The sequence below is a fragment of the Chlorocebus sabaeus genome, unplaced genomic scaffold (genome assembly GCF_047675955.1).
Source record: "Chlorocebus sabaeus isolate Y175 unplaced genomic scaffold, mChlSab1.0.hap1 unalloc_scaffold_717, whole genome shotgun sequence".
NCBI lineage: Eukaryota > Metazoa > Chordata > Mammalia > Primates > Cercopithecidae > Chlorocebus > Chlorocebus sabaeus.
In genome coordinates, this window is record NW_027328056.1 from 52,501 (window position 1) to 60,485 (window position 7,985).

Consider the following 7,985-nt stretch of genomic DNA (forward strand, 5'->3'; position numbering starts at 1 on the left):
CATCCACTCACGCGCGCGCGCGCAACCCACCCGCCCACACGCACACGACCCCCCACCCCCCTCGCGCGCCCCGCGTGCGAGGAGGCGGACCGCCCGATCCGTGCCCGGCAGCCGCGAGGAAGTCGGCGACCACACACGCGCGCGCGGGCAGCGCGGCGGGGGGGGTACAGCCCCCCCCACCCCGCGGGGCAGCCCCGACGTTCGGGCAGCGAGCGAGAGGCGGACCGCGGTGCCCAGCCCGAGGGACAGTCGCGCCCGTGCGGCCGCAGCGCCCGCGCACGCCTCCGGTCGAGGCCCGGGGCCCGGCCAAGGCCCGGCTCCGAGCCCCGCCGGCGGGCGCGGGCGCAGGGGTGGCACACGCCACTCGACGGCCAAAGCGAAGGCGACCAAAGCCGGCCGGCGCGCCCGCCCCGCCCGAGACGGGGGACCGGGACCGGGGCCGAGGGCCCCGGGCCGGGCCCCACCCCCGACCCAGGGGGGAAGGGCGAGCAACCGGCCGGGCTGAGGTCGACCTTCACACACACGTCGCACGGACACCTGCCCGGGAGGGACCACCGGGCCGCACTCGGGCGCACGCACGCGCCGAACGGGGCAACGCCACGCGGGGAGAGGACGGGCCTCCCCCGCGACGCCGACAACGCCCGAGACACACGCCTCGGGGGAGGGCCGCGGCAGGCCTGGGAAGCGAGGCGCACCCGGGGCGGGGGCGCGCGCCGACCCGATGCGGAAGAGCCGGCCGGGAGAAGACGAGACGCCGGGCGAGGCAGGCGGCCGAGCGGGGTGGGGGGCGCCGAGGGACCCCTCTGGCGCAGCCGACCGCCACCAGGACGCACGCGGGGATCTCACCGCCAGCAGCCTCCGAGCACGAAGACGGCCCCACGTGGCACCTGGAGCGGCCGACCAGGCCTTCGGCGATCCCCGCGGCTCCCCCACCGCCACACCCAGTCGCACGCGGCCAGAGCCCCCGGAACCCGCTCTCCCCCGCAACACGCCGCAAAGGCCGACCCAAACCCTCCGGGCGCCCACCGGGCCCCACGCGGGGCGCCACCGACCCGGTCCCGAAGGCGCGCGCCATGGGGACGCAGACACCGGGCCAACCAGCGTGGCCGGCGGCGACGCCCCCAGAAGGCGGAGCCGGGTTCGGGCCCAGACGGGGCGGCCAACAGCGCAGAAGCCGGTGAGCCGCTCGGGGAAGAGAGGATCGGCAGGCGGCGGGCGGGGAAAAGGGGCACAAGGCAGGCAAGGAGCCAGGGGGCCACGGGGACGAGGGCACGGGGAACCCGCGGAGGGCTACTCGGGCAGAAAACCTCAGGCACAGCCGGGCCACCAGGAAAACACGGCCACGGGATCCCACCGCCACAGACACGAGGGCGGTCCCGCGGCGCCCCGCCTGGGACGCCGAACGGCCCTTGGGCAACCCACCGAGCAACCCCCCTCACGAGCCCCGGGTCCTGCCACCGGGGGCCCCGAAGCAACCTCAGCCACAAGCCCAACACCAGGGGCCGCATATCGCTCGTTTCTCGTCCGTCCCGGACCCGGTCCCGCTCCGGGAGACCGGCGCACCCCCCGTGGGGACGGCTCGCTCCCCAAGAGCCAGGCGGCCCAACCCCGCGCCACGCGAACGCGGTCACCGACACCGGTCGCGGCTCGGCACAGGAGCGGGCGGAGAGCCGGCTCACAGCGGCGTCCCGCGCCGGACGGAGTGCCACGCGCACCCGCCGCTCGCGGCAGCCTTCCCAATCCGCTAGGACGTCGGGCCCGGCCCAGCGGGATCCTCCCCCAACACGGAAGGGGGAGGCGCGGGCCACAGTAGACGACGAGCCGCACGCTCGGCCCCCACCGCGGGGTCCGGCGGAACCCTCACCGTTTCCCCAGCCTCATCCCGTCGAGGGGGGAGCAGCGGGGGAGGGCTCTCTGCAAGCGAGTCGCTACGGCAGCGCTACCACAACGCAGAGAGAGGCGGCAGGCCGGGGGATCCGGTACCCCAAGGCACGCCTCTCGGATCGCTAGAGAAGGCTTTCTCACCGAGGGTGGGTCACACTCCCCACCCGCCAGTCGCCCCTCGTCGGGCCCACAGAGGCGCTCGGGGACACCTGGGGAAGGGAGGGGGCGTGTGGCGCGAGGAGAAGAAACCTGCGGCAACCTCGAGCGTTCGCGGTCAGGGCAGGGGCCCGGCTGGCGCGCGTGCACACAGCCCCCAAAGGCCCCCCCGCCGTCCACCCACCTCCTTTCTGCGAGGTAAAGCACCTCCAGTGAACCCACACACGACCCGTCGGAGGCAGAACGGCAGCCCCTCGGCGGCCGGCCGGCGCACGCGTGGCCGGCCCGAGCCCACCGCGACCGCTCACACGGCCCGCGCTCACCCGCCAGAGGGGAGGCACGGGACGTGCGCTCGCCGGACCAGGCGGCGCCCTTCCCCGCGTGGGGAGGGGCGCGTCTCACTCGACCGCCTCGGCCCACACCCAACGAACTCCCTCAGGACCCAACGCGCCGGCACCGTGGCGGCGACCGGAGGAGGGGGCGCTGGGGGTGGGAGCGACACACCACCGCTCGGCCTCGGGCACCTGAGGGACAACCCGGAGCGCTCCAGGAGCACCGCAAAGACCCAGGCAGAGCCAGCGCTCGTGCAACGCCCGAGAGGGCAGCACGACGGGCCGGCGGGACAGCACCCCCACCGCCGCGGAGGGGGGCGGCCCCGCAAGGCGACAACCACAAGAGGCGAAAGCGAGGGGTGCCTGCTGCGTCAGAGGACCCCGCCGACCCCCGCCGAACGCCACGAGGCAGACGGCGGGGGCGGGACAGCAAGGTCAGGCCGGGCTCCGCACCCCAGCGCCTCCCAACGCACCGCTCACAGGCGGGGACGAGAGACAGGGGGCCCCCGCGGGCGGGACGAGAAGAACGGGTCCCATTCACCATGAATGGCCGCCCCTCGCCCGCCGCGGCTCGGTCCCGGCCCGGGAGAGCACGACATCACCACATCAATCAGGGAAAGCAACCCCGGAGCGGGGTCGGTCGGTCAGTCAGTCAGTCAGCCACAGCCTCCCCGGAGGCCAGCGAGCAGATCAACCTGACCACCCCCAGCTCCGGGAAAGGGGCGGCAGACAACCCGGCAGAGACGAGGAACGCCTGACACGCACGGCACGGAGCCAGCGGGAGTGGGGTTGTCACGGCCGCCCCAGGTGCCCACAGCAGGGAGCGCGCAGCGGCAGGGTAAGCCCGCGCCGCCTTCCCCGCCGCCCCCGGGTGGGTCAGAGACCCGGACCCAAGGCGGCACCGGGAGTCGGGACGCTCAGACGCACGAGAGACCAGGCACACACGGGCCCCAGCAGGCGGCTCCAGCACGAGCAGGGCCGGCTAGCCGGGTCACCGGGAGGCCCAGAGGCCCACCACGCATCCAGAGGCCCGACCTCTCCAGCGACAAGTCGCCAGAGGACAGCGTGTCAGCAATAACCCGGTGGCCCAAAATGCCGGCTCGGAGTGAAAGATATACCTCCCCAGGGGACAGGAGGTCGAGCCACCGACCACGCCGCCGGCCCAGGGAACCCGCGACACGGACATCTGTCCCCAAAATCGCCACCATCGCAGCCAGACACGGAGCACCCAGGGCCCTCTGGTCGACCCCAGGACACACGCCGGAGCAGCGCCGGGCCAGGGACGTCCTCCCGGCCACCCGTGCCACGCAGGGGCCGGCCCGTGTCTCCAGAGCGAGACTCGGAAGCGTTTTCGGCCGTCCTCTCGTACGACCGGGACACACGAGGGACCGAAGGCCGGCCAAGTGTGACCCCTCGGGCCGCACGCGCGCTCAGGGAGCGCTCTCCGACTCCCCACGGGGACTTGAAAACAAAAGGTCACGGCAGAGGGGCGGCGGCCGGGCCCGGGGACCGCTCCCCGGCACCCGGGGGACGAGGCAGGACGGTCCCCGGCTCCCCACGGGGACTTGGGGAAAAAAATTCGGCCGCTGCCTCAGACGGCCAGGATGCGCGCGGGCCCGCGACCGGGCCGGGAAGGGTGTCCCCAGCCTCCCGCCCCAAGCCCGGTGGGTCCCCGCGGGTCGCGGGTCAGGCCTCGGGAGCTGAGCTGCGGCGTGCTGGTCGACCAACCCCGGCAGCCCCCACACCCGGCTCAGGCCCGAAAGCGCAGCGACAACCTCTCCCCACATAAGCCTGCACGCCCGAGCTCTGACTCACAAGCGACGCGCCAGAGCTCTGGCGCGACCGGGACAGCCCGGCTGACGACCGCGGTGTTTCCGGAGCTCTGCCTAGCTCACAGCGGGGACGGTCCCCTCCCTCGGCAGCTGCCACCGCAGCTCCGGAAGCCAAGGGAACGATATAAAAGCGGCCGCCAGATGGAGTCCGACAACCGTCGCGAACGTCACCAAGACAGATCCGGATGGCAGGCCGGCCCGCCGACCGCGAAACCGAAACCGTGAGTCGAGAAACGCTATCCCGAGGCCGAAAACGCAGCCCCTCTACCCCAACCCCACAGAAACGGTCCCCAAAGCCTGTCTCTGCATCGACCGCGACAGAGTCAGAAGACAACCCACGGCGTGTGGATGTTCGGAGAGGCATCTCGGAGGGAGAAACAGCAAGCAAGGACTCGGTCGCGGGCCGTTGAGGACACAGGGAGACACAGATTGCGTAGGCTCTTCCTGAATCCAGACAGAGACGGAGGGAGGGAGGGAGGGAGGGAGGCAGGGAGGGAGGGAGGGAATGGAGAGAAGAGACAGATGGTGAAAGGAAGGGAGGGAGGGAAGGGAGCAGGGAGAGAGGGAGGAAGGAAAAGGGAGAGAAAAGGGAGACAACGTGGAAAATGAAGATGATGAAACGTCACTTTTCAAAGGTTACATTTTTACAGGAGAGATGGAAAGGAAAGAAACCTGAAACAGAGAGAAAGAATGAGGAAAGAAGGGAAAAAGAAACAGAGGAAACAGAAAAGAAGGACAGAAACGGAATAAAAGAAATAAAGAAAGCACGGAAGAGAAACGAACAAGAGAGAAAGGGAGGGAGGCAGGGAGGGAGGGAGGGAGGAAAACATAGAGAAGGAGACAGAGAAAGAAAGAAGGGAAGAAAAACACAAAGGAGAGAAAGAAAGAAAAGACAAATAACAGCATAAATATTTGCATTTTTAGCTAAATATGAGATATAAAAATACATCAAAACAGATGAAAATATTTGTCTTGATCGAGACCATCCCGGCTAACATGGTGAAACCCCGTCTCTACTGAAAAATACAAAAAACAAACTAGCCGGGCGAGGTGGCGGGTGCCTGTAGTCCCAGCTACTTGGGAGGCTGAGGCAGGAGAATGGCGTGAAGCCGGGAGGCGGAGCTTGCAGTGAGTTGAGATCCGGCCACTGCACTTCAGCCTGAGCGACAGAGCGAGACTCCGTCTCAAAAAAAAAAAAAAAAAAAAAAGAGAATAAATAAATAAATACATACATACATACATACATACATAAAAAAAGAAAGAAAGAAAGAAAATATTTGTACTTATACACATGAATGAATAGATGAAAATAAATACATAAAAAATAAAATAACATGAGCAAACAGGCCAGGCACGGTGGCTGACGCCTGTGATCCCAGCACTTTCAGAGGCTGGGAGAGAGAGAGAGAGAGAAAATGAAGGAAAGAAAGGAAGAAAGGAAGAAAGAAAGAAAGGAAGGAAGGAAGGAAGGAAGGAAGGAAGGAAGGAAGGAAGGCAGGAAGGCAGGCAGACAAAGAAAGAGAGAGAGAAAGAAAGAGAAAAAGAGAAAGAGAGAAAGAAGGAAAGAAAGAGAGAAAGAAAGAAAGAAGAAAGAGAGAGAGAGGGAGAAAAACAGCCAGAAAGAAAGACGAGAGAAGAAAGAAAAAAAGAAGACAGAGGAAAGACAGACAGGAAGAAAGGCAAAGCAAGAAAGCAAGAAAACAAGACAGCAAGAAAGCGTGACAGAAAGATAGAAAGAGACAGAAAGAAAAAGCGAGAAAGCAACAAAGAAAGAGAGGGGGGGAGTGGGAGAGGCGAATCTCTCTGCTTTCACTACATGCGGGGAGAATCAGGAAAGCCCCCACTAAACAACAAGGCCGGAAGTGGAGCTGCCATCTGTGAAATCCGAGCAGAAGAGTCCACACGGGTTAAAGACACGAAGAAAGACAGGGAAACAACTGCTCAAAGAGAAGAACAATCTGGCCCAGCCAGGGCCTGTCTCCTGAAGTTGTCTGGGCAACGAGGAGGGAGTGGGACGGAGGGAGGGAGGGCCTCCGAGGCTCGTGTCAAACAATAAACGAGAATAACATAAAAGGAAGTTAAAAAAAAAATTACGCATCATTCGTAGCATCACTGACGCCTCGAAAGGCGAGAGGCATATGTTTATGTCACTGTGGGACTGTTGTCTTTTTTCTTTCCTTTTTTTTTTCTTCCCTCTCTTCCCGGAAACTCACTTTTTAATTATTTCCTTTTCCTTTTCCTTTTCAGTTTTATTTTTTATTTTACTTTCATTTTTATTCGTTTATGTATTAATTTATTAGTAGTAGTAGTATTTTTTGGAGAGGTTGTCTCGCTCTCTCGCCCAGGCTGGTGTACAGCGGCGCGATCTCGGCTCACTGCAACCTCCGCCTCCCAGGTTCAAGCGATTCTCCTGCCTCAGCTCGGCCTCCCGAGTAGCTGAGATTACAGACGCGCACGACCATGCCCGGCTAATTTTTGGTCTTTTGACTGGAGACGGACGGGGTTTCACCATACTGGCCCTGCTGATCTGACCACCTCGTGATCCAGCGATCCACCGCCCCCGGCGTCCCAAAGCGCTGGGATGACAGGCTTGAGCCACCGCGCCGGGCCGAGTTATTCATTTTATTTTCTTCCTAATTTTTAATTGTATGTATGTATGTATGTATGTATGCATGTATCCATCCTTTCTTATTTTTTGAGACGGACAGAGAGACACAGTGAGAAACAGACAGAGAGAGAGAGAGAGAGAGAGAGGGAGAGAGAGAGAGAGAGGGAGAGAGAGAGTGAGAGACCTCCCCTTGGGCCTCAATGGTCTTTGCAATGTCCTTTCTTCAGAGATTCTGCAAACACAGTGTTTCCAACATTTTGAATCCAAAGAAAAGTTTAACTCTGTAACATGTATCCACAGATCACTAATCAGTCCCGATGATAGTTTATTTCTGGTTTTTCTCTGGGGAGTGTCGGTTTTTCTCCACAGGTTTCAAGGGGCTCCCAAAGTCCCTTCGCCGATTCCCTTAAGAAGAATATTTCCAAACCGACGTATCAAAAGAACGCTTTCACTTTGTGAGAGGAATCCCCACATTACAAAACCGTTTCACACATAGGCTCTCTTCAGTTTTTATCTGGGGATAATCTGTTTTTCACCCTAGGCCTCAATTGCAGCCCACATTATTTTCACAGATTCTACTAAAAGAGTGCTTCCAATCCGCTGAGTCCAAATACAGTTGTACCTCTGTGCGAGGAATCCACACACAAAGCAGTTTCTCAGGTAGCTTCCTTCTAGCTGTTATCAGGAAATATGTGCTTTTCCACCATTGGCCTCAAAGGAGTCCCAAATATCCTTTTGCAGATTCTACCACAGAAGTGTTTCCAACCTGCTGAACCGAAACACGGGTTTAACTCTGTGAGATGAATCCACATCTCACAAAGCCAATTCACAGATAGCTTCTTTCTACTGCTTCTCTGGGGATATTTGATTTTTCAACATAGGCCTCCATGGGCTCCCAAATATGCCTTGGCAAATTCTAGAGAAAGCGTGTTTCCAACACGTGAATCAAAAGAAAGGTTTAACTCTGTGAGATGCATCCAGTCACGCAAAGCAGTTTCACAGATCGTTTCGCTTCTTCATGGCTTTTCTCGGGGGGACAATCTGGTTTGGACAACCGGAATTAATGGGCTTGGAAATGTCTTCCCACACACTCAACAAAAAGAGCATTTCCAACCTGCTGACTCACACACACACACACAAACAAACAAAGAATACGTTCTGCGCTGGCAGATA

General features: G+C 61.3%; 1 long non-coding RNA gene across 1 annotated transcript in view; it reads right to left on the bottom strand.

Moving 5' to 3' along the window:
• The window catches only part of LOC140711355 (uncharacterized), a 28,724-nt gene extending 23,381 nt beyond the window's left edge, over nucleotides 1-5,343 (bottom strand). The window contains exon 1 of the long non-coding RNA XR_012092533.1: nucleotides 4,544-5,343. This is a non-coding gene — a long non-coding RNA (uncharacterized lncRNA). The remainder of the gene's footprint in view (nucleotides 1-4,543) is intronic.
• Between the last annotated feature and the right edge of the window lie 2,642 nt (nucleotides 5,344-7,985).